Raw genomic sequence first — 25,570 nt, 5'->3', positions numbered from 1 at the left:
GCACTGCCTCCCATGAAGTTAAAAAGCTCATGCACTTACATGTTCCTTTATAAAATAGCACATAGTGCACTTACACACATAAATTCTTCTTTCCTATGCACTTATGTGTGCAGTTACAGAATTATCCTTTAACTGCTTCACAGAGCAGCTTCAGTGAATCAGCCCATATGTTTGATCTTATACAAGATGAATTTTATCTACCAGAAACGTGCAACGGAATGGATATTTTTTTTAATTACATTAACCCACTAATATTAATCCCATGTTATGTTTTAATTTTGAATGATATGTTATCATTTAAAGCTATTTTCTTATTTCTTAGACTACGGAGTAGGAGGGTACGTGAAACAGAATCAATCCCAGAATTCTTGTTGAACTAAATATGACTTTGATCTAAGGTGACAAAGTAGCAAAGAAAACACTTCTCCTATTTTTTGCAAAATTAGTTTTAGCTACAGAAATCAAAGCATCACCTGGGAAATCAAGGATAATACTGTAGTCTGAATTTCTTCCTATCTATTTAGTCTCAACACGGTTGAGATTAATTCCTGCAAAGCAAAGGTCAGTTTTTATGAAGTTCTAAACTTAGCTCTGTGGAACTCAACTGGCCAGATGATAAATTTAAGGCAAACACTTATACAGGCAAAATGCATGATGAAATGTTCCTTCTTTAAACACAGATTCAGATTCAGCTGTGTGCCTCTTTGTGTTTGATAAATGGACAGCACTCCATACTAAAAGACTCTACTTATTGGGTCCTTTTACTAAGATGCACTGAAAAATGGCCTGCGGCAGTGTAGACGTGTGTTTTGGGAGCGTGCAGAATCATTTTTTTAGCGCACCTGCAAAAAATGCCTGTACAAGTGTTTGGTGAGGCCACACCTGGAGTATTGTGTTCAGTTTTGGAGGCCGTATCTTGCTAAGGATGTAAAAAGAATCGAAGCGGTGCAAAGAAAAGCTACGAGAATGGTATGGGATTTGCGTTACAAGACGTATGAGGAGAGACTTGCTGACCTGAACATGTATACCCTGGAGGAAAGGAGAAACAGGGGTGATATGATACAGACGTTCAAATATTTGAAAGGTATTAATCCGCAAATGAACCTTTTCCGGAGATGGGAAGGCGGTAGAACGAGAGGGCATGAAATGAAATTGAAGGGGGGCAGACTCAAGAAAAATGTCAGGAAGTATTTTTTCACGGAGAGGGCGGTGGATGCTTGGAATGCCCTCCCGCGGGAGGTGGTGGAGATGAAAATGGTAGTGGAATTCAAGCATGCGTGGGATAAACATAAAGGAATCCTGTGCAGAAGGAAGGGATCCTCAGGAGCATAGCCTAGAATGGGTGGCAGAGCCGGTGGTTGGGAGGCGGGGCTAGTGCTGGGCAGACTTATATGGTCTGTGCCGGGGCTGGTGGGTGGGAGGCGGGGATAGTGCTGGGCAGACTTATACAGTCTGTGCCAGAGCCGGTGGTGGGAGGCAGGGCTGGTGCTTGGGAGGCGGGGATAGTACTGGGCAGACTTATACAGTCTGTGCCCTGAAAAAGACAGGTACAAATCAAGGTAAGGTATACACAAAAACTAGCACATATGAGTTTATCTTGTTGGGCAGACTGGATGGACCGTGCAGGTCTTTTTCTGCCATCATCTACTATGTTACTATCTTATATGTTTTAATGTTTTTTCCAAAAATGGACGTGCTGCAAAATTAAAATTGCCATGCCTCCATTTTGGGTCTGAGATCTTACCACCAGCCATTGACCTAGCGGTAAAGTCTCACGTGGTAACCGGGCGGTAATGACCTATGCGCGCCAAATGCCACTTCTCGCGCATAGCACGTAGCAGATGCGCACCAAAATGAAATTAATTCAAGGGTCATGAGGTAGCCGTGTGGTAAGTCCCTTTTGGCACACGTTGGGCACACATAGACAGTAAAAGGACCCCTATATTTGGTAACACTGTATTCTCTTTTTTTTTTTTCAAAAGTCCTTTGAACTTCTTTAGACCAAAAACAAAGGGTCATTGGGCTCAAGGTGGAGCATCCATGTATTCCAGAAGGTAAACAATGTTTAATTTTCATTTACAGTACTAGAATTTATTGACACAGGAGAAGATTTTCAACAACATTAGACAAATCTGTCCCTGCATAAAATAATTATCAGGGCAATTCTATAAATTGGTGCCTTGGTCTAGGTGCCCAAATGCCTTATGTGAAGCGTAAATTCAATAATGACAACTTGGTGCAAGATTCTGTTAGTCAAGACTAGTGTAAGCCATCATTGGCATTCCCATGTTTAAGCCATGCCCTCATACGCTGTGTCAATGGTAAGAGTAAGTTGGTGCATCTAGGTACATCAAGAGGGGCATTTTTGAAAGAAGCATCCAAGTTGCGATTTGGACGTCTTTGCAAAACGTCTAAATCCGGGGGCAGGGAAAACCGTATTTTCGAAAAAAGATGGACATCCATCTTTCGTTTCAAAAATGCCATCAGAGACGTCCAAATTCTTGAATTTGGACGTCCCTAGATTTGGACGTCCTTGGATTTTGACAATTCTGAATTTTGGCGATTTTCAAAACCAAAGATGCCCATGTCAAAAACATCCAAATGCAAGCCATTTGGACATGGGAGGAGCCAGCATTCATAGTGCACTGGTCCCCCTGGCATGCCAGGACATGAACTGGACACCCTAGGGAGCACTGCAGTGGACTTCATAAAATGCTCCCAGGAACATAGCACACTTACCTTGTGTGCTGAGCCCCCCAAAACCCACTACCCACAACTGTACACCACTACCATAGCCCTTACGGGTGAAGGGCGGCACCTATATATGGGTACAGTGGGTTTGTGATGGGTTTTGGAGAGCTCGCTGTTTCCTCCACAAATGTAACAGGTAGGGGGGTATGGGCCTGGGTCCGCCTGTCTGAAGTGTACTGCAGTACCCACTAAAACTGCTCCTGGGACCATCATGCGCTGTCACGGACCTGAGTATGACATCTGAGGCTGACATACAGGCTGGCATGAAATATTTTTAAAAATGTGTTTTGACGGTGGGAGGGGGTTAGTGACCACTGGGGGAGTAACGGGAGTCACCTCCGATTCCCTCCGGTGGTCATCTGGTCATTTTGGGCACCTTTTTGTGCCTTATTCATTAAAAAACACACGTCTGGGAGAAAACGTCCAAGTGTTCGTCAGGGACATCCCTGCTTTTTTCGATTATGGGTCAAAGACGTCCAAGTGTTAGGCATGCCCAAGTCACGCCTTCGCTACGCCTCTGACATGCCCCCTTGAAATTTGGACGTCCTTGCGACAGACTGCAGTTAGAGACGTCCAAAATCGGGTTTTGATTATACCGATTTGGACGTCTCTGTGAGAAGGACGTCCATCTTCCAATTTATGTCGAAAGATGGAAGTCCTTCTCTTTCGAAAATGAGTCCGCAAGTGACATGCGTAGGTTGTAGTATTCGATAAACTATGCACACAACTGGGAGACACGCCTATGACCCAACCATGCTCTGCCCATGTGTATGCACCTTGCAATTGGACCCAGTGGTACTTAGGGGGCCTTTTACAAAGCTGTGCTAATGTTTTTAGCTCATGGTAAAAATCAGCCGGTGGTAAACACTGCGATACCCATAGAAATATACTGCCGGATTCTATATAGCGTGCACAGAGATCTGTGCTGAAATCCAGGCATATTCTATAACTATGTGTGTAAATTAATTGCCTTAACAAGCTAATTAGCATTGATAACAGCACTTAACAAGCAATAATGAGCATTAATTGACAATAATTAGAATTTATACACACATCACTAAGCGTATTCTGTGATTAACTGTGCCCAACATCTCATGTGTGCAGTTCAAAAGGGACATGGCTATGGGTGGAGAAATAGGCATTTCATGGACATTCCTACATTTACATGTGTTGTTATAGAATATGGCACAAGGCTCGTAAATCTACATACAGGAATTTACGCCTCTGGGATATCAACTAAGCGTATTCCATACACCATGTGTAATTCTAGGCAACGCTTATAGAATACACTTAGGCGGAAATGTTTACCGCATGGATCTTTTTTTAGGCACCATATATATAAGCCATCTCATAATGGGCATCTCAGCGTTTACCACCAACTGATTTTTACCACAAGTTAAAAACGCTAGCAGGGCTTTGTAAAAACCCCCTTCAGCATTATCTTATAGAATAGAGCATACTACACATATTATTTTCAAAGCACTTAGACTTACAAAGTTCCATAGTCACCTATGGAACTTTGTAAGTATAAGTGTTTGAAAATGAGCCCCTATATAGGCACCTGTCAATAATTGGTACCTTGACGCACCTTAGTGTCAATCTGGAGGCCGTTCTTAAAGCATTAAACTGTTACTAGAACTTCTACGAGAAATGACAGGGTTTTTTCTGAGCTGTGTATGTAACCTGGACTTGACAGTATACCAATTGGTTATTGTTAAATGTAGATACATATGACAAAATAAACCAACACAAAATAAAAATAAAAAAACCCTTCACTCTCAATCAACAGAGAGCAAGAGGCAAAGAACAATTGCTTTCAACCACTCTTGATATAGGCTAAAGTATTTCTTATTCACAGTATTGAAAAAAAAACCTTGATTAAATATTTCTTCAACAAATTTCTAAGGATCATCTCAATAACTCTAGGAAAATTAAGCAAACATACATTTTATGATGTAGTACTGTTTTATTTGGAGTTAACGTCATGGTGACTTCCTTAAGACATTTGTCTTCACCTTATACAATCTGAATCAGAGACATAAGAACATAAGAGTAGCCATATTGGGTCAGACCATTGGTCTATCTAGCCCAGTATCCTGTTTTCCAAACAGTGACCAAGCCAGGTCACAAGTACCTGGCAGATACCCAAATTGTGACAACATTCCATACTACAAATCCCAGGGCAAGCAGTTGCTTCCCATGTCTGTCTCAATAGCAGTCTATGGACTTTTCGTCCAGGAATTTGTCCAAACCTTTTTTAAACCCAGATACACTAACCGCTGTTACCACATCCTCCAGCAAAGAGTTCCAGAGCTTAACTGTTGAGTGAAAAAATATTTCCTCCTACTTGTTTTAAAAAAATTTCCATGTAATTTCCTCAAGTGTCCCCTAGTCTTTCTACTTTTGGAATGAGTAAAAAAAAAAATCAATTTATTTCAATTCGTTCTACACTACTCAGGATTTTGTAGACCTCAATCATATCTCCCATCATCCATCTCATTTCCAAGCTGAAGAGCCCTAACCTCTTTAGCTTTTGCTCATATGAGAGGAGTTCCATCCCCTTTATCATTTTGGTCACTCTTCTTTCAATCTTTTCTAATTGTGCCATATCTTTTTTGAGATAAGGCGACCAGAACTGAACGCAATACTCAAGGCGCGGTCGCTCCAGAGAACGACCATCCCTTTCTTAATAATTCCTAGCATCCTGTTTGCTTTATTTTTTTTTTGACAAAGAGTCAAGTTATGAGTATTCAAACTCTTAATACCTTCTATTTTGGTAGCCAAAGCAGAAAGCTCTGTTGATGACTGTCACTTCCGGTTTTAGTAACATTGACCAATGGCTTCCAGAGTAACCATCACAGAGGTACTATATCGGACTTCACTTCTTTCATCTTTTCCGGTTGTTTATCCATGAGGACCCATTACTCATTTACTCCTGTTGTTATTCTTTATTTCTACAGTTTCTGTAGATCATAAAGAAGCCATAGGCTAACAATGGTTTACAATAATACATTTTATGTTACAGAGTAAATCTTAGATTTATCATCCTTAAAAGGTACAGGCAACTTCAAGAGCTATGACTTTTTTTTTTTTTCAGAAATTCCATCAATATAAAATGAGTCTACTCTAATGACAGTAACTGAGACATATTACCTTTAGGCTCACTCTCATGTGCCACAAATACATCCTAGAAAGCTTTTAATCCTAGCAATGTTTTTTTTTTTTAATTATTTCACTTACACTTAAAACAAGCTAAACCACTAAGACTTCCATTTTTGTCTTGATATGTATTTAAATTCTGTGGTGCCATTAGTGTTCAATGTTTTAAAAGCTTCTCCTCAAGTTAGTCACTCCTAACAAAGAGTCTCAGATGCAAAGATAAATCCTGTTTATTAAAATAATCATTTGGGACACTCACATTTTGTTGGAGATCAACTCTTTTAATCCTTTGCCGAAGTAAACAATAGCCATATTTTAATTCTGTATGTCTAATCCACTGTTAATTGGGGGATTATTGAGAGAGTAAGTACCTGTAGAGAGTCCCTGAAGGGAGTGGCTGGGAGGTCCCTGGGTGGGAGGATGCCCAGCCCAAGGGGAGTATTTTCTGAACAAAATGCGGAGAGAAAATAAACTAAAAGGAAGAGTGATATGGGAGATGGAGTTAGCTGTTAATGAGAGATTTGGTTGCCATTTTAGGTTTTTTTTTTAAGGGGTCTTTTGTTTGGTTTTGTTTGTTGTTGTGGGTCAAGTGAGCCAAAGAAGTACAAGGGGGACCCCATTTGAAAAGAAACAAATCCATTGCCTAATGAGAGTCACTGTTAGGAGAAACAGTAAATGTGAAAGGGAGCTCTGGATAGGCAGTGGAGAGATCCATACTAGGAGTGCAGGGTAGGAGCCAGGAGTGCCCATCCTATAACCAGGATGAGCCCATGCAAAGGACACCCTGGGTGGAGGTCAGATCATGAGGGTCTGAACCTGAAACAGAGAGAGGAGCATAGCCTTTGGAACACTATCTTTGGAGATATGCACGGACAATAGTTGTACAAAGTATAAGTAACGTAAGTACATACATTAATGCATAAGTACATAAGTATTGCCATACTGGGACAGACCAAAGGTCTATCAAGCCCAGCATCCTGTTTCCAGCCCTGTTTGAGAGTGCCTTGTAAGATATACCCTAAGGGGAGGGGAAATACAGGAGTTCCGCTGGGGGAATACCATAGGAAGATTTATTTAAAAAATTGTACTATTTGAAGAAGTGTTCATACAGTTGGATGTTCCTGTGGTTTGAAGTTGAAGAACTGTTTGAATTTTAAGCTGCTGCCCACGGAGTGATCATTTGGAGTAAAAGGTGAACAGCTGTCTCCCCACGGGCAGCCTATCTTAACTGCCAGCCTTGTTTTCCACAGAGATTTTGACCTTAATTTTGAGTTTCCTGGGGTAGAAGAGGGCCATCCCACCCATTAACATTTCTTTCCCTGGGTGGAAGCACCACGCACCTAGTGAGTGAGTGAGGGTCTAAAGGAGACCCCCCTTCATGGGGGCTCTAAACCACTTGGATCCTGAACCTAGGGAAAGGGGTGTTACATACAATTCTGAAGGCACTACTGGGATTTTATAAAAGGGAAAATACTTTATGTTACGTGCTGGAATGGAAAGGGTGTGAAAATAATATATATTTTTCCATGCTGGTGTTTGAAAGCTTTGGAAAAGTACTTTAAATTGGATAATTGCCTCATTACCAAATGAGTGAAACAATTCTTCCCAAGGGATACATTCCGCAACCTGATACAATCAATGGCACTAAGTCACATAGATTACCGCAATGGAATCTATACGGGATGCAAAGAACAAACACCAAAGAAACGTCAGACCGCTCAAAACACGGCAGTCAGACTCATCTTCGGAAAAACCCGATATGATAGCGAAAAAACACCTCCGTGAAAAACTACATTGGCTCCCAATGAAAGAACGAATTACCTTCAAAATCTGCACAACAGTTCACAAAATCATCTACGGCGATGCCTCTGGTTACATGACAAACCTGATTGATCTACCAACTTGAAATACTTCAAAATCATCACAAACGTACCTAAAGCTGCACTACCCAAGCTGCAAAGGACTCAACTACAAATCAACATACGCATCCAGCTTTTCCTACATAAGCACGTAACTGTGGAACACACTCCCAAAAGCTGTGAAAACCACGTACGAACACCTACACTTCAGGAGAACACTATAAACCTATTTGTTCAAACAGGCATACCCTACCAACCCAACATAAATGCTTGACTGCTACAACTCAACGTAACCAGAATACGGCATGGACACACAACACAACTCCTCCATGCATGATGCCACTATGTGGCTACACCACAATAACTTTACCCTATCGCACATGGCAATACCACATACACTTTATCTCTACATCACTATCCAGCTTATAATCGAACGAGAATAACGCCCAAGTTCCGACCTAAATCGGGAGATGGGCGTTCTTCTCACAAAAACAAATAAAGCGGCATAATCGAAAGCCGAACTTTGGACGCTTTCAACTGCACTCCGTCGCGGATGCGGACAAAGTTGACGGGGGAGTGTCGGAGGCGTGGTGAAGGCGGAACTGGGGCGTGGTTATCACCCGAACAGAGATGGGCGCCCTTCGCCGATAATGGATGCGTTTGTAGCTAGAATTTAGGGCACTTTTCCTGGACCCTGTTTTTTGACGAATAATGTTGGAATGTAATTGTATTTTACATGCATTGCCTGTCACCTATTATTTCTCTGTGATTACTCTGTGACCTCTGATGTGAATTACTTAGAGAGGTCACACAGCTATGCAACTTCCTGTGGGGGTTAGATGCAGCAGATGCAGCACATGGAGCACATGGAGCTCATGATCTCTCCTAACCTGAGAGGATCTATGGTGGTGTGAGCATCCATTACCATCTAAGCACATGGAAGGAGCTGATAATACAAATGTATAGTAATATGTATATATAAGCCTGTCTGAATATAATCTAACTGCAAACTGTGAGTAAACAGATGTTTTGTTACTTCAACTTTAAAGTGACTCAGCAGTGAATTATTCAGGGGTGAATGAGAGAGAGATGAAGAAAGAAATTAACATTTCTAAAGCTGAAGCTGTGTGTACTAAAATCTGCTAATTATTTGCTACAAATAATCCAACAAAAGGGTTATGGGCCCAGGGCTCAGGAATTGAAAAAGAAGAGAAATATTACCAGGCAGAAAAAAAGGCCACATTTTTCTCTTAAGTTTTAAAGGAAAGATTCAGTCTGTCTCTCTCTCCCCCCACACAGCAGACAGAAGGCTAAGAAAATGGCTGAGGGAAGAAATTCACCATTGTTCTACTCTCTCAAGGTGCCTAAATTAACTGAGTTTAATTATCAGCAATGGGAACTAAGATTCATATGTCTCCTTCGAGCAAAAAGATTAAATATATGCTTAGATCAAGACAGAACAGATGAAAATATGGCTGAATGGGACAATGCAAACTATTATGTGAAGTGCATGCTTTTGGAAGCTCTCTCAGAGAAACAAGCCATATTAGTGGAGGGAAAAGATACACCAAAGGACATTTTATATAAACTGAGAACTATGTATGCAACTACATATGCAAAGCAGCAACCAATTTGGCTGGCAGAGTTGAATGAAACCAAATTAAGGGATAAAAGTAAATGTAATGATCACATTATGCATCTTATGTCTTCATTTCAAAAGCTAGAACTTTCTGGAATTCCCATGTGTGATGCATTGAAAAGAGCATTTCTTTTTACCTCACTATCAAAGAAGTTTGATGTTTTTAGGTCTGTAAATGAGGCCATTGAAGGGCAATCTTTTGAACAGGCAACATCAAAACTAAGGCAGGAATGCATAATAAATGATTCTGAGGAGATGTGTTCTCAAAGTCAGTCAGAGAGAAATGAAACAAATTTCTTGGCAAAGAACAGAGGAAGGCGGAGCTATGGGAAAACTCCACCCAAGGGCAAGCTGATTTGCTACTCATGTGGAAAGGAGGGACATGTATCTAAATGGTGTAAGGAAACACAAACACTCCCTCTAGCTCACCTAAGCCAATGGAACTAAAGAATTTTCAAACCAGGAAATGTATGAAGGACAAAGATAAACACAAGGGCTTTCTAATGGCAGAAAAATCTTTGACTATGGTAAATAATAATTCAAATGAAAGTACTTGGATTTTGGATTCAGGGAGTACATGCCATTTAACCAATTGTAAGAATTTCTTTCAGGAAATGTGTCCAGAGGAAGGTATTCTTAAAACTGCAAACGCAGGGACTGCTAAGATCCAAGCAAAAGGTATTGGATTCTTAAAATGCAAAGTGTCTAATGAAGTTAAAGAAATTCCTGTAAGTGATGTCTTGTATATTCCCCAAGCAGTTTGCAATATGCTTAGTGTATCTACATTAGATAAGAAGGGATTTGTGATTCATTTTGAAAACAGTAAGTGCACAATCTCTAAAATGATGAAGTGTATGCTGAAGCTTTTATGCATAATGATGTTTATAAGCTGAACATTTCAGGTGAAGCCTCACATATGGCGCAAGTAAGGAAGAATGATGGTAAATGTAGTCTGGAAATCTGGCACCGCCGCCTGGGACATCGTGATTCTAAGGTGATCCAGGATCTTTACAGTAAGCAACTAGCCACCGGCATTCAGATAAGTGCAGATGCTGGTAATATGGAGAAATGCATAGACTGTGTTACTCAAAAAGGTGTGAGACCCTCATTTCCTGCAAACACAGGAAATAGGAGTAATAAAGTGCTGGACTTAATACACAGTGACTTATGTGGACCGTTTAATATCCCATCATTGGGAAATAACAGATTTGTGCTAATATTCTTGGATGATTTCTCTAGATATTGTGTGGCCTATTTGCTGAAAGAAAAAAGTCAAGTCACAGACATGCTGAAGAAATACGTAGCCATGGTGAGCAATAAATTTGAAAGAAAACCAAAGGTTCTTCAGACCGACAATGGTGGTGAGTTCACTTCACAAAGCATGCGCACATTTCTAGAACAAGAAGGCATTCAGCATATCACAACAGTAGCTTATACACCAGAGCAAAATTCTGTTGCAGAGAGAAAATTTAGGTCACTTGTGGAAATGACCAGATGTATGCTGTCAGATAGCAATCTCCCTAAAAGACTATGGGGAGAAGCCATTCTCACAGCAGTGTACCTACAAAACAGAATGCCAACTAAAGGCGCTGAGCGCACACCACATGAGACATGGCATGGTAGGAAGCCAAACCTGTCACATATAAGAACATTTGGAAGTACAGCATATGCTCATGTACCAAAGCAAAGAAGGCATAAGCTGGATTCCACAACAGAAAGGGGCATTTTAGTTGGCTATGCTCCAGGACACAAAGGATATAGAATTTTGAATCTGAAAACTGGCATTGTTGGCATAAGACATGTTACATATTTTGATGAAAACAAAAGGGTTGATAAAGGCTGGATTATCCCAGATGAGCCTTATCATCCAGAATATGAAACTAGAACCATAATAGACATGCCAGTGTATATAAATGCCATACCAAGGCAGATGTCTGAAAGCAACTCACCTGTATCTAACGAGGAACAGGCAGAGGAAGCAGACACAGAAAGGATCATTGAAGAAGACAGTACAGTTGGAGAAGGGGAATCAATTGGAGAAGAACTCTCAGATTTAGAGGATGCGGAAAGGTCAGACCAACCTGTTGTCAGACGCTCATCCAGGGAAAACAAAGGTGTTCCACCCCCAAGACTGTCTTACCTAACAAAGTCAGCAGAAGCTCAAGAGCCCTTAACATGGGATGAGATTGAGAAAATGCCAGCAGAAGAAGCTGCTGAATGGCATAAAGCTGCACAAGAAGAAATTGATGCATTGGATAAAAATAATACTTGGATTCTTACAAAATTACCTCCTGGCAAGAAAGCTATAGGATGCAAATGGGTATTCAAGTTAAAAAGGAATGCACAAGGAAAAGTGGAAAGGTATAAAGCCAGATTAGTCGCAAAGGGATATCTTCAAAATATGGAGAAGATTTTGATGAAGTGTTTGCACCTGTAGTGAAACACACGACAATCAGAACACTTCTGAGCATTGCAGTCTCAAAAGGCATGCAAGTCAACCACATTGATGTGAAAACAGCATTTCTTCACGGAGATATAACTGAAGACTTGTACATGGAACAGCCAACAGGTTTCATAAATACAAAACAAAGACAGCTAGTGTGTAAATTAAACAAAGGTCTTTATGGATTAAAGCAAAGTGCAAAATGTTGGAATGAAAAATTGCATGAAATATTGACAAATTTAGGATTTAAGCAAGGTGAAGCAGATAAATGCTTGTACACTAGGTGCACAATGGACAATATGCATACATTTTAGCTTTTGTTGATGATCTGCTCATTGCAAGCAAAAGTGAGCAAGAGTACAAGGACATTGTAAAGTGTTTAAACCTCAATGTTGAGATAAAAGAACTTGGAAATGTGTCATACTATCTTGGTATAGAAATTGAGAAACAAATGATGGTTCTTATCTTCTAAGCCAGAAGCAGAAAATAAATGAGCTTATTGAAAGTTTAGGTATGCAAGATGCCCAAGTTGTAAGCACTCCCATGATCACTGATTTTCTGAAGGATGAAACAGTAAGAGAACCTTTACCAGATAACATCCAATATAGATCAGCCATAGGTAAGCTTTTATATCTAGCTACCACATACAGGGCTGATATAGCAAATGCAGTAGGAATTTTGAGCAGAAGGGTCAGCTCACCTACCAAATCAGATTGGACTGCAGTTAAAAGGATGGTAAGGTATTTAAAGGGTACCATTGATTGTAAATTAAAGATTTCAGCCAATAGTAATCCAAAACTAATATGTTACTGTGATTCAGATTGGGCAGGGGATCATTCTAATTATAAATCCACAAGTGGATATGTGTTTATGTATGGAAATGTACAAATTTCATGGGCCAGTCATAAACAAAGTATTGTGAGTCTGTCTTCTACAGAAGCTGAATACGTGGCTGTATCGGAAGCGTGCAGAGAACTGATGTGGATTGAAAAACTTTTGCTGGATTTCGGAATAGCTGAACAGAGACCAATCCAGATAATGGAAGATAATCAGAGCTGCATCCGACTGTCACAGAATGACAAGGTTCAGTTACGCACCAAGCACATCGCAACGAAATACCACAACGTGCGAGAGTTGGCAAAAGAAGGGGTCATCAGTCTACACTATTGTCACACCAGTGAGATGACAGCTGACATCATGACCAAACCGTTACCCAGAGAACATTTTGTGAATCTGCGTATAAAGCTTGGACTTTGTATGAATAAATAATTGCATGACAGTTATGCATGAGAAGGGGTTTGTTGGAATGTAATTGTATTTTACATGCATTGCCTGTCACCTATTATTTCTCTGTGATTACTCTGTGACCTCTGATGTGAATTACTTAGAGAGGTCACACAGCTATGCAACTTCCTGTGGGGGTTAGATGCAGCAGATGCAGCACATGGAGCACATGGAGCTCATGATCTCTCCTAACCTGAGAGGATCTATGGTGGTGTGAGCATCCATTACCATCTAAGCACATGGAAGGAGCTGATAATACAAATGTATAGTAATATGTATATATAAGCCTGTCTGAATATAATCTAACTGCAAACTGTGAGTAAACAGATGTTTTGTTACTTCAACTTTAAAGTGACTCAGCAGTGAATTATTCAGGGGTGAATGAGAGAGAGATGAAGAAAGAAATTAACATTTCTAAAGCTGAAGCTGTGTGTACTAAAATCTGCTAATTATTTGCTACAAATAATCCAACAAATAAGGCCCCAAAAAGTGCCCTAAATGACCAGATGACCCCCAGAGGGAGTCGGGGATGACCTCCCCTGACTCCCCCAGTGGTCACTAACCCCCTCCCACCACAACAAATGATGTTTCACAACTTTTTACTTTCACCCTCAAATGTCATACCCTCCTCCCAAGCAGCAGTATGCAGGTCCCTGGAACAGTTGTTAGGGGGTGCAGTGGACGTCAGGCAGGTGGACCCAGGCCCATCCCCCCCCTACCTGTTACAATTGTGCTGCTTAATGCTACTAGTCGTCCAACCCCCCCAAACCCCCTGTACCCACATGTAGGTGCCCCCCTTCACCGCTTAGGGCTATAGTACTGGTGTAGACTTGTGGGCAGTGGGTTTTGAGGGGGATTTGGGGGGCTCAACACCCAAGGGAAGGGTGCTATGCACCTGGGAGCTCTTTTACCTTTTTTTTGTTTTTGTAAAAGTGCCCCCTAGGGTGCCCGGTTGGTGTCCTGGCATGTGAGGGGGACCAGTGCACTATGAATCCTGGCCCCTCCCACGAACAAATGCCTTGCATTTATTCGTTTTTGAGCTGGGCGATTTCATTTTCCATTATCGGTGAAAAGCAAAAACGCCCAGCTCACACCTTGGCGAATAAAGCATGGGCGTCTATTTTTTTTTAAAAATACGGTTCACTCCGCCCCTTCACGGACCCGTTCTCGGAGATTAACGCCCATGGAGATAGGCGTTTCTGGTCGATTATGCCCCTCCATGTATTTGTTTACACTGGAGTCTGCAATCGCATCTCCAGCAATAAGCCACATTGGGCCTGCAAATAGTTGGGAAAATGTGGGATACAAATGTAACAAATAAATAAATAAATATTAGCCACGAGTTTCTACAAAAAATGTGAAAGCCTAAAGAATTCAAGTGATATTAAGGAACTGTAAAACTATCTACTGTATTGCACAGTTTTCAGAGTTTTCCATTTGTTAACGTTTAGAATCTTAATGATTGAGGAAATCTGATATCTCTTATTCTTTATAGATCTTCTAAAGACTATGGACTTTTCCTCCAGGAACTTGTCTAAACCTTTTTTAAACCCAGATATGCTGATTGCTGTCACCACATCTTCCGGCAATGAGTTGCAAAGCTTAACTATGGGTATTTTTTTACAAAGGTGCTACTGTTTTTAGCACATGCTCAGTGACGTTCCTAGGTCGGCTGCCACCCGGGGCAGATTGCCGATGCGCCCCCCCCCCCCTGGGTGCAGCAAGATACCCCCCTCTGGTGCAATGACACCCTCCTCTGGTGCAATGACACCCCTCCCCCAGCGCATCAACCCCCCCCCCCACCCGGGTGCATTCTTGGCTGCTAGGAGCAGCCACGCGGCTCTCAGCTCCGCTGGCTCCCTGCTCCCTCTGCCCTGGAACAGGAAGTAACCTGTTCCAGGGCAGAGGGAGCAGGGAAACAGCGGAGCCGAGAGCCGCGCAGCTGCTCTCTGCACCCCTCCAGTGGCATGCACCCGGGGCGAACCGCCCCCACCGCCCCGCCCTTGCTACACCGCTGCACATGCTAATGCTTAGCGCTCACTAAACACTAGAGATGCCCATAGGAATATATGGGTGTCTCTAATGCTTAGCGCACACTTATTTTTAGCATGCACTAAAAACACTAGTGCGTCTTTGTAAAAAGGGCCGTACGTTTTGAGTGAAAAATTATTTCCTTCTACTTTTAAAACAAATAGGAGAAAATATTTTTTTCACACAAAGTATAGTTATGCTCTGGAATTCGTTGCCAGAGGATGTGGTAACAGTGGTTAGCATACCTGAGTTTAAAAAAAGGTTTGGACAAGTTCCTGGAGGAAAAGTCCATAGTCTGATAATTGAGATGGACATGGGCAAGCTCCTGTTTGCCCCGAGATTGATAGCATGGAATGTTGCTACTAATTTGGTTTCTGCCAAGTACTTGTGACCTGGATTAGCCGCTGTCGGAAGCAGGATACTGGGGCTAGACAGACCACTGGTCTGTTCTAAAGGTTTCTCTTCTATCCATGTATTCTTTGCTTTCAGTAAATGGAAAGTACAGCTTGTGACCTACTTGATTATAATTTAAAGCTGCAAGGTACCCTTGGAGAACTCATCAAGGAATGTAGAAGCATCCTGCACTAAAATATTTCCCAGTGCCTAGTAAATGTAAAAGTTAATGAACACAATTTCCTTAAAAATAAATGTTTCTCTCATGCAATTACTGCTAGTGAAGTCATTAGCCACAACAAACACTCAAAGCCAGCATCACATACATCTTATTCCATAATTCAGATTTCTGTAATAATGCCGGATCCCCCGGGTCAAGATTATTTCTGCTAATATCAAATAGACATAAAAATGGAATCATATTCAAAATGAAATGAATGCGTAAATTACTCCAAAACTGCATATTCCTTGTTTGTAATGTTTTACATTAAGTTACAGATTCTCTTTAGAGTACGTTTTTACAGCTATACAGGATTACAATTTGAAAAAAGAAAGCTATAATTGAATTTAAGGAACAAAGGGACCCTTTTAATAAACCGCATAGGCGCCTACGCGCGCCCGGCGTGCACCTGTTCGGAGCTACAGCCTGGCTACCACGTGGCCTGGGCAGTAATTTCATTTTTTCATGCACCCACTACAAGCACTGGAAACGTTCTGGCGAGCGAAGCTAACCGGGCGGCAATCGGCATTGCACGTGCGTTGACGATTACCGCCCAGTTAACGCGGAGACCTTACCGCTAAGTCAATGGGTGGCGGTAAGGTCTCAGGCCCAAAATGGATGCACGCCAATTTTCATTTTGCTGCACGGCCATTTTCGGCACCCCCAAAAAGTCTTTTTTTGCATGTGCGCTGAAAAATGAACCTCCACGCGTCCAATACATGCGTCTACACCAGCGCAAGCCACATTTCGGTGCACCTTAGTAAAAGGACCCCAAAGGGCCCTGTTTACTAAGCTACGTTATAGACACGTTAGCGTTTTTAATGCGCCTTAACCATGTACACGCGTTAACAGTGTACGCGCCTATAATATCCTTATAGGCACCTACACAGCTAGCACGGACGCTAATTGCAGGCACGTTAAAAATGCTAATGTACCTTAGTAAACAAGACCCAAAGAATGTTAATTTGAATACTGCATTAGTCATTTCAATAAATTACTGAAGGTAATTTTTATTTAGTCATGTGAATCATATTTTAACCATTTCCTCTTTGACTTTGCTGAAAATATGTTATTTTATGAGGATATGCAAGTTATTCATGCTCACAATGCAACCAGGCTGACTTAGCTTGTCTGAGTTGTTGGGAAATGAATATTCCTGAGATCTGTTGGAGAAAATGTTCAGGGCCTGACATATCCTGAACTGATACGTCAGGCCCCATCCCTACCCATCTTCAAGTCCTTGCTCACTCCAGACTCCGCCCTTTCTGTCTCGCTTCACCCTTTGCCTGGATTAGACTTCCTGAACTGATACGTCAGGCCCCATCCCTGCCCATCTTCAAGTCCTTGCTCACTCCAGACTCCGCCCTTTCTGTCTCGCTTCACCCTTTGCCTGGAATAGACTTCCTGAACTGATACGTCAGGCCCCATCCCTGCCCACCTTCAAGTCCTTGCTCACTCCAGACTCCGCCCTTTCTGTCTCGCTTCACCCTTTGCCTGGATTAGACTTCCTGAACTGATACGTCAGGCCCCATCCCTGCCCATCTTCAAGTCCTTGCTCACTCCAGACTCCGCCCTTTCTGTCTCGCTTCACCCTTTGCCTGGAATAGACTTCCTGAACTGATACGTCAGGCCCCATCCCTGCCCATCTTTAAGTCCTTGCTCACTCCAGACTCCGCCCTTTCTGTCTCGCTTCACCCTTTGCCTGGAATAGACTTCCTGAACTGATACGTCAGGCCCCATCCCTGCCCATCTTCAAGTCCTTGCTCACTCCAGACTCCGCCCTTTCTGTCTCGCTTCACCCTTTGCCTGGATTAGACTTCCTGAACTGATACGTCAGGCCCCATCCCTGCCCATCTTCAAGTCCTTGCTCACTCCAGACTCCGCCCTTTCTGTCTCGCTTCACCCTTTGCCTGGAATAGACTTCCTGAACTGATACGTCAGGCCCCATCCCTGCCCATCTTCAAGTCCTTGCTCACTCCAGACTCTGCCCTTTCTGTCTCGCTTCACCCTTTGCCTGGATTAGACTTCCTGAACTGATACGTCAGGCCCCATCCCTGCCCATCTTCAAGTCCTTGCTCACTCCAGACTCCGCCCTTTCTGTCTCGCTTCACCCTTTGCCTGGATTAGACTTCCTGAACTGATACGTCAGGCCCCATCCCTGCCCATCTTCGTCCTTGCTCACTCCAGACTCCGCCCTTTCTGTCTCGCTTCACCCTTTGCCTGGATTAGACTTCCTGAACTGATACGTCAGGCCCCATCCCTGCCCATCTTCAAGTCCTTGCTCACTCCAGACTCCGCCCTTTCTGTCTCGCTTCACCCTTTGCCTGGAATAGACTTCCTGAACTGATACGTCAGGCCCCATCCCTGCCCATCTTCAAGTCCTTGCTCACTCCAGACTCCGCCCTTTCTGTCTCGCTTCACCCTTTGCCTGGATTAGACTTCCTGAACTGATACGTCAGGCCCCATCCCTGCCCATCTTCAAGTCCTTGCTCACTCCAGACTCCGCCCTTTCTGTCTCGCTTCACCCTTTGCCTGGAATAGACTTCCTGAACTGATACGTCAGGCCCCATCCCTGCCCATCTTCAAGTCCTTGCTCACTCCAGACTCTGCCCTTTCTGTCTCGCTTCACCCTTTGCCTGGATTAGACTTCCTGAACTGATACGTCAGGCCCCATCCCTGCCCATCTTCAAGTCCTTGCTCACTCCAGACTCCGCCCTTTCTGTCTCGCTTCACCCTTTGCCTGGATTAGACTTCCTGAACTGATACGTCAGGCCCCATCCCTGCCCATCTTCAAGTCCTTGCTCACTCCAGACTCCGCCCTTTCTGTCTCGCTTCACCCTTTGCCTGGATTAGACTTCCTGAACTGATAAGTCAGGCCCCATCCCTGCCCATCTTCAAGTCCTTGCTCACTCCAGACTCCGCCCTTTCTGTCTCGCTTCACCCTTTGCCTGGAATAGACTTCCTGAACTGATACGTCAGGCCCCATCCCTGCCCATCTTCAAGTCCTTGCTCACTCCAGACTCCGCCCTTTCTGTCTCGCTTCACCCTTTGCCTGGATTAGACTTCCTGAACTGATACGTCAGGCCCCATCCCTGCCCATCTTCAAGTCCTTGCTCACTCCAGACTCCGCCCTTTCTGTCTCGCTTCACCCTTTGCCTGGAATAGACTTCCTGAACTGATACGTCAGGCCCCATCCCTGCCCATCTTCAAGTCCTTGCTCACTCCAGACTCTGCCCTTTCTGTCTCGCTTCACCCTTTGCCTGGATTAGACTTCCTGAACTGATACGTCAGGCCCCATCCCTGCCCATCTTCAAGTCCTTGCTCACTCCAGACTCCGCCCTTTCTGTCTCGCTTCACCCTTTGCCTAGATTAGACTTCCTGAACTGATACGTCAGACCCCATCCCTGCCCATCTTCAAGTCCTTGCTCACTCCAGACTCCGCCCTTTCTGTCTCGCTTCACCCTTTGCCTGGAATAGACTTCCTGAACTGATACGTCAGGCCCCATCCCTGCCCATCTTCGTCCTTGCTCACTCCAGACTCCGCCCTTTCTGTCTCGCTTCACCCTTTGCCTGGAATAGACTTCCTGAACTGATACGTCAGGCCCCATCCCTGCCCATCTTCGTCCTTGCTCACTCCAGACTCCGCCCTTTCTGTCTCGCTTCACCCTTTGCCTGGAATAGACTTCCTGAACTGATACGTCAGGCCCCATCCCTGCCCATCTTCAAGTCCTTGCTCACTCCAGACTCTGCCCTTTCTGTCTCGCTTCACCCTTTGCCTGGATTAGACTTCCTGAACTGATACGTCAGGCCCCATCCCTGCCCATCTTCAAGTCCTTGCTCACTCCAGACTCCGCCCTTTCTGTCTCGCTTCACCCTTTGCCTGGATTAGACTTCCTGAACTGATACGTCAGGCCCCATCCCTGCCCATCTTCAAGTCCTTGCTCACTCCAGACTCCGCCCTTTCTGTCTCGCTTCACCCTTTGCCTGGAATAGACTTCCTGAACTGATACGTCAGGCCCCATCCCTGCCCATCTTCGTCCTTGCTCACTCCAGACTCCGCCCTTTCTGTCTCGCTTCACCCTTTGCCTGGAATAGACTTCCTGAACTGATACGTCAGGCCCCATCCCTGCCCATCTTCGTCCTTGCTCACTCCAGACTCCGCCCTTTCTGTCTCGCTTCACCCTTTGCCTGGATTAGACTTCCTGAACTGATACGTCAGGCCCCATCCCTGCCCATCTTCAAGTCCTTGCTCAAATTCCAGCTTTTCGACTCTGCTTTTGGCACTTAACCTTACCATTACTCCTCCGTTCAATACCACTACCAATCTGTCTGTATTATGCATTTGCAGACCTTAATTGTCTTTAGCTGTTTAGATCTATCAGTCTGTCCCTATGAACTATTGTGTACTCAGATGTACTATGCTGTCCTAATTTGATTGTCTCTGTTGTTATGTCCTTTAGATTGTAAGCTCTTTTGAGCAGGGACTGTCTCTCTCTTCATGTTTGACTGTACAGCGCTGCGTAAGTCTGGTAGCGCTTTAGAAATGTTGAATAGTAGTAGTAGTAAAATGTATAGAATTTGTCTGCACCTTATTCCCCAAATTCTGTCTAGTACGATTTAAGTTGTGCATGCAAATCCAGTTGTAATCTGGATTTGTGCACGTAACTTAATTGGCTTAACAATTGGCTTAATTCTCTTTATTTTCTGTTTATTTATTTATTTTATCACATTTATACTCCACATTTTATCTCATTTGGACTGTAAATCACCTTGTTTTAATCATTATAAAAGGCAGAATAACAAAGTTTTGAATAAAGATAAAGTAAATATGAAAGGGGAATTGCTTTTGCAAGCTGACTTCAATTTTCCAAATGCTGATTGTGGTATTGTAGCTCCAGGTTCCTCTAGAAATAGGGAGATCCTGGATTCTCTGCAGGGAAAACTGTTCCCACGTGGAAAGGGGCAATGTTGGACCTGCTGCTTACAAATGTGAAGAGTGGGCCAGATATTTACACGGCAGTGAGAAGCACTGTTACTTTCCACCACCGGTGTTAAACCCGAATATTCAATACCAGGCCATTTCCAGTGAGAAGCATTGAATAGCCGAGGTTTTTAAGTTTACCACTTACGCAGATATTCAACTCTAACCAGTTCACTTATTAGCAGTTAAAGATATGACAGCTATTTATACAATCTTATTTGACTGCTAAACATATCCAGTTAGGCGCTGAATATCAGCTGCTAACTGGATAAGTTGCACGATTGAGACAGACATGGGAAGCAACTGCTTGCACCAGGATTTGTAGTATGGAATGATGCTACTCTGAGATTCTGCATGGAATCTTGTCACTCTTTAAGATTCCAGAATCTTGCTATTCTTTGGGGTTCTAAATGGAATGTTGCTACTCTTTGAGATTCTGCATGGAATCTTGGAATCTTGTCACTCTCTAGGATTCCAGAATCTTGCTATTCTTTGGGATTCCACATGGAATGTTGCCACAATTTGGATTTCTGTCAGGTACTTGTGATCTGTATTGGCCACTGTTTGGAAAACAGGATACTGGGCTAGATGGACCATTGGTCTTAACAGCTATGGCTACTCTTATGTTCTTATGGTTATGTGCTAGGTGCTAACCAGCAATATAACGCAGGAGATAACCAGTTATTACCCTCTGAATATTAGCAGGTCGGCAACAATATGCTATTTAACCAGTCAGTGGCAATGTTTGGCCAATTTAAAGCTTTGAATATCGGGGCGGAGTGTTTCTGATGTTGTAGTGGATGATCATCTGGCATCTAGTGATAACCATAAGGTTTGTTTCAGTGAGAGGACACATGTAACTCAAAATGAGGGTCCCAAACTTCAGATAAATGAAGAGTCCATTTTAGTAAAGGAGTGGAGGAGCAGCCTAATGGTTAGTACAGTAGCCTTAGAACCAGGTTCAATTCCTACTGCGGGTCATTGTGATTCTGGGCAAATCACTTAACCGTCCATTGCCCCAGGTACAAAATAAACCCATATAAAGGAAACCAGAATCTGTGTGCAATAAAGATATATTCAAAACACAATAAAGATAATGCATAGAATGATATTTAACGGGAGAAAAGATCTCAGTGAGTTATACATATCATCTAATATAACAAAAACCATCGATAAAAAATCCACATCACTGGTCAGAGAAACTCCACTCTTCGACAATTCCAAATAATACACTTAGGTAGGCGCTTACATGGGCCGAAACACAGACCGTGTTGGGCCCTTCCCTTATTTGCATCAATAAAAGACTGTTGGACAATATCTCCAGTGGTGGATTCGTCTTTGGTCAGCCTCTACTTTTGCCTGCTGTGATTCTTTGTCCTAAAGGGATCCCCTGCTTTGTCCTTTGGTCAAAGGTGGCCATGCAGGCAGAAAAGGTGACAGTGTCCACCCTAGACATCTGAGGTATTTTCTTCCATTTTTTCACATTGGTATCTCCTTTGTTTTCAACATTTGCCTTTTTGTCCACCCCTTCTTTTCTTTGTGTGTAACTATAGTGAGCCCAGTTTATAGGCATATTCTAGTCTGTCATGGATTTGTGCTTTCTAAACAATTATACGTAGAGAAGAGAAACTGGAACCTCAGACAGCCATGCAATTATTTGACTATTATTTGGAAATCCACATTTTTTTTTCAGGCAATTACCTAATGCCATGCAAGGCATATTCAGTTGATTATATTTACTATTAGCAAAATCCCATGAGATATCGTTGCCTTTAAGCCTTATTTACATTTCTGTCTATCTGATTATGTTTTTTTTACAACTTTAATACAAATATAGCAGAAGTGTAAGTAGTATTAAGAAACAGGTGGGCTGCAATAAGTGTTACCTTATTTGAAAGGAGCTGGCCACCACGAGAGTGACCTTTTCAATCTAATTTCATATTTATTTTCATTTTTCTGATTATACCCATGTTATTATTCATTGCACTGCCCTCATTATCTTCTTTGAATCAGTTCCATCATCTGAGGTTCACTGACTCTGATATTCTGTGAGATTGCTTATTATTAGGAGAGGCCAAAACTTAGATTTCATTTTTCACTTTTAATTTCAGATGTTACATGCCAAATAAAAATTGTCAGAATATATTTTCGTGGCGGATTAAACTATGATCAATGAAATCTGATACAAGATACCTTTCAATAACGGCTACTTACACTTTGATGATAAATACTGCATGTCTCATCCTGATAAACTTTGTGGTGTGCAAACAGTCATGCATAGGATTTTTGAAGTGGCAAATGAAAGTAAAAATGTGCATTTCATATTGAAAAAAACAGGACTGGAGGTATGTTGCATATCCCAGTAGTTATATGTGCTTGAGGGACACATAGCTTGCAAGGCCAGCCACTGCTCTTAGCCATGGAAGATATTATCACTGCTACTTCATTCTCTTCCCTGAGGGGTCCTTTTGCAAAAGTGCACTGAAAAATGGTTTGCGGTAGTGTAGGCGTGGGTTTGGGGAGCACGCAGATCCATTTTTCAGCACCTCTGCAAAAAATGCCTTTTTTTTGCTGAAAATGGACGTGCGGCAAATTCAAAATTGCCGCGCGTACATTTTGAGTCTGAGACCTTACCACCAGCCATAGACCTAGTGGTAAAAAAATTGGGCGGTAATGACATATGCGCGTCAAAGATACCACTTGGCGCATGTCTATTAGGCACGCCGGAAAATACAAAATATTTTTCAGACACGCATAGTGAACGTGTGCCAAAATTTAAATTACCGCAAGGGCCACACGGTAACCGGGTGGTAACTCCAATTTGGCGCGCTTTGGGTGCGCATAGGTACCCCATGCTGCTTAGTAAAAGGGGCCCTGAATTTTTCTTGCCTAGATATGTGGCCTCATCAGATGGTATCATGTACATGTGGATTATGAGCTAAAGGAACCAAAGTCAATGATAATCACTTTGCATACTTACAAGAAATTTAGGACATTTTATTTCGGTAAGATGGATAACACTGGGGGAAGAAAACTGAACACCTTTTTTTTTAGCTCAGTAATGAGATTACAAGTCTGGCACTAGAAACAAAGCATCTGTGAGAACGGGGGAAAATAAATCAGAGAAGTGTTTGATATTGTGCCATTGAAGCTGGCATAGTTGAACATTTGCCGTACAGTGGTTGACCTACTACACTGCTGACCTTGATTCACATCAAACTGGTCATTTCTATTTGTTTTGATCTTTTCTGTCATGTTTTCTTACCTTAGCCCCACCATAAGGGACATTTTCTTGGAGCTGCTGCTGCTGCACAGAGGTTAAGAGCACCTCAAAAAAGTGAATGCTGGCTGTTCTCAATGACTCAGGGGGTCTTTTACGAAGTCACCCTGGCACTTTTAGTGCATGTTTATTTTTAGCGTGCCCTAAAAATGCTAGTGTACTTTTGTAAAAGAGACCCTCAGTGTTTGGAGCTCAAGCTTGCCACCACTGCTCTCTCTACGTTGAGCACGAATCCTACAGTCATACCAGTGGGGCATGCTGTTTCAGTCTCAATTTTTCAATAATGAGGGATAGGCAAGCTTTGCAGGACTCCAGGGAACCTGCATGTCCCTCATGACTGAAAACACAATATTGAAGCATTACCACCCATGGCCGCAAGGGTCATTATCATCAGTATTCAAGCTGAAGAAGAAGGGTTATCATCACCACCAGTATCTAAACTGAAGACGGATTGTCGTTTTCTCCCCCCTTTTTGTAGCAGCGGTTTACAGCAGGGCAGCCTCGGAATTTTTCCATCGCTAGCAGCTAAGTACTGACTAGTTTTGTAGATGGTTCAGGGGTCTATAGTAAGGGCTGTATTTTTTTTTGCAATAGGGGATATCCGTTTAGTCAGCGATATCTAATCGGGCTGGGCTTTGTTTGTGATAGTTTGGTGGTTGGTGTCTCTCAATAGGTGATAGTTGAGGAGGAAAACAGTTTTTTTCAATTCACTCGTTTTTCTCATATATTATGAGTTTTTACGTTTGATGTTTTTTTTTCTCTTTTCCTCCTTAATGGAACCAGTGATAGGAATGGACTCCTGAGTTGAAAGGGATTGGTTTACTACTTCCCTTCGAGGAGCTTTGAGGTTCCAATTTAAATAAGTCATAACTCTTGATTTCCAAGTTGGAATCTACACCATATAATTGGGAGACACCCACAAACTAAATCTTGATGTTCAAACTTCTAATTGGGGTAGAATATTTATTTATTAAGTTTGATTTTCCATGTTTTGAGATAGAACGTAAGAATAGCCATACTAGGTCAGACCAATGGTCCATCTAGCCCAGTAGCCTGCTGCAAACAGTGGCCAATCCAGGTCACAAACACCTGGCAGAAACCCAAATAGTAGCAACATTCCATGCTAGCAATCCCAAGGCAAGCAATGGCTTCCCCTATGTCTGTATCAATAGCAGACTATGGACTTTTCCTCCAGGAACTTGTACAAATCTTTTCTATATCCAGATACGCTGACCGCTGGTACCAAATCCTCCATCAATTGTTCCAAAGCTTACCTATGCTTTGAGAAAAAGAAAAAAAAATATTTCCTCCTATTTGTTTTAAAAATATGTCCATGCTACTTGAAAAATAGTTTGAAAATATCTCTCTCATTCACCTGTAACCCTCAAAACATCTTTACAAAAATTTAAACAAATAAGACCTCAAAACGTCCAATAGGGACTAATACATCAAGATTAGGAAACAACTTTTCAAAATTATTGGGGGTGCTAAGCCCAATGCACATAATCCCTCCCTGGGATTTTCTCGATA

Source organism: Microcaecilia unicolor, chromosome 2, assembly GCF_901765095.1.
Source record: "Microcaecilia unicolor chromosome 2, aMicUni1.1, whole genome shotgun sequence".
Lineage (NCBI taxonomy): Eukaryota > Metazoa > Chordata > Amphibia > Gymnophiona > Siphonopidae > Microcaecilia > Microcaecilia unicolor.
Note: the sequence above shows the minus strand (reverse complement) of the source record.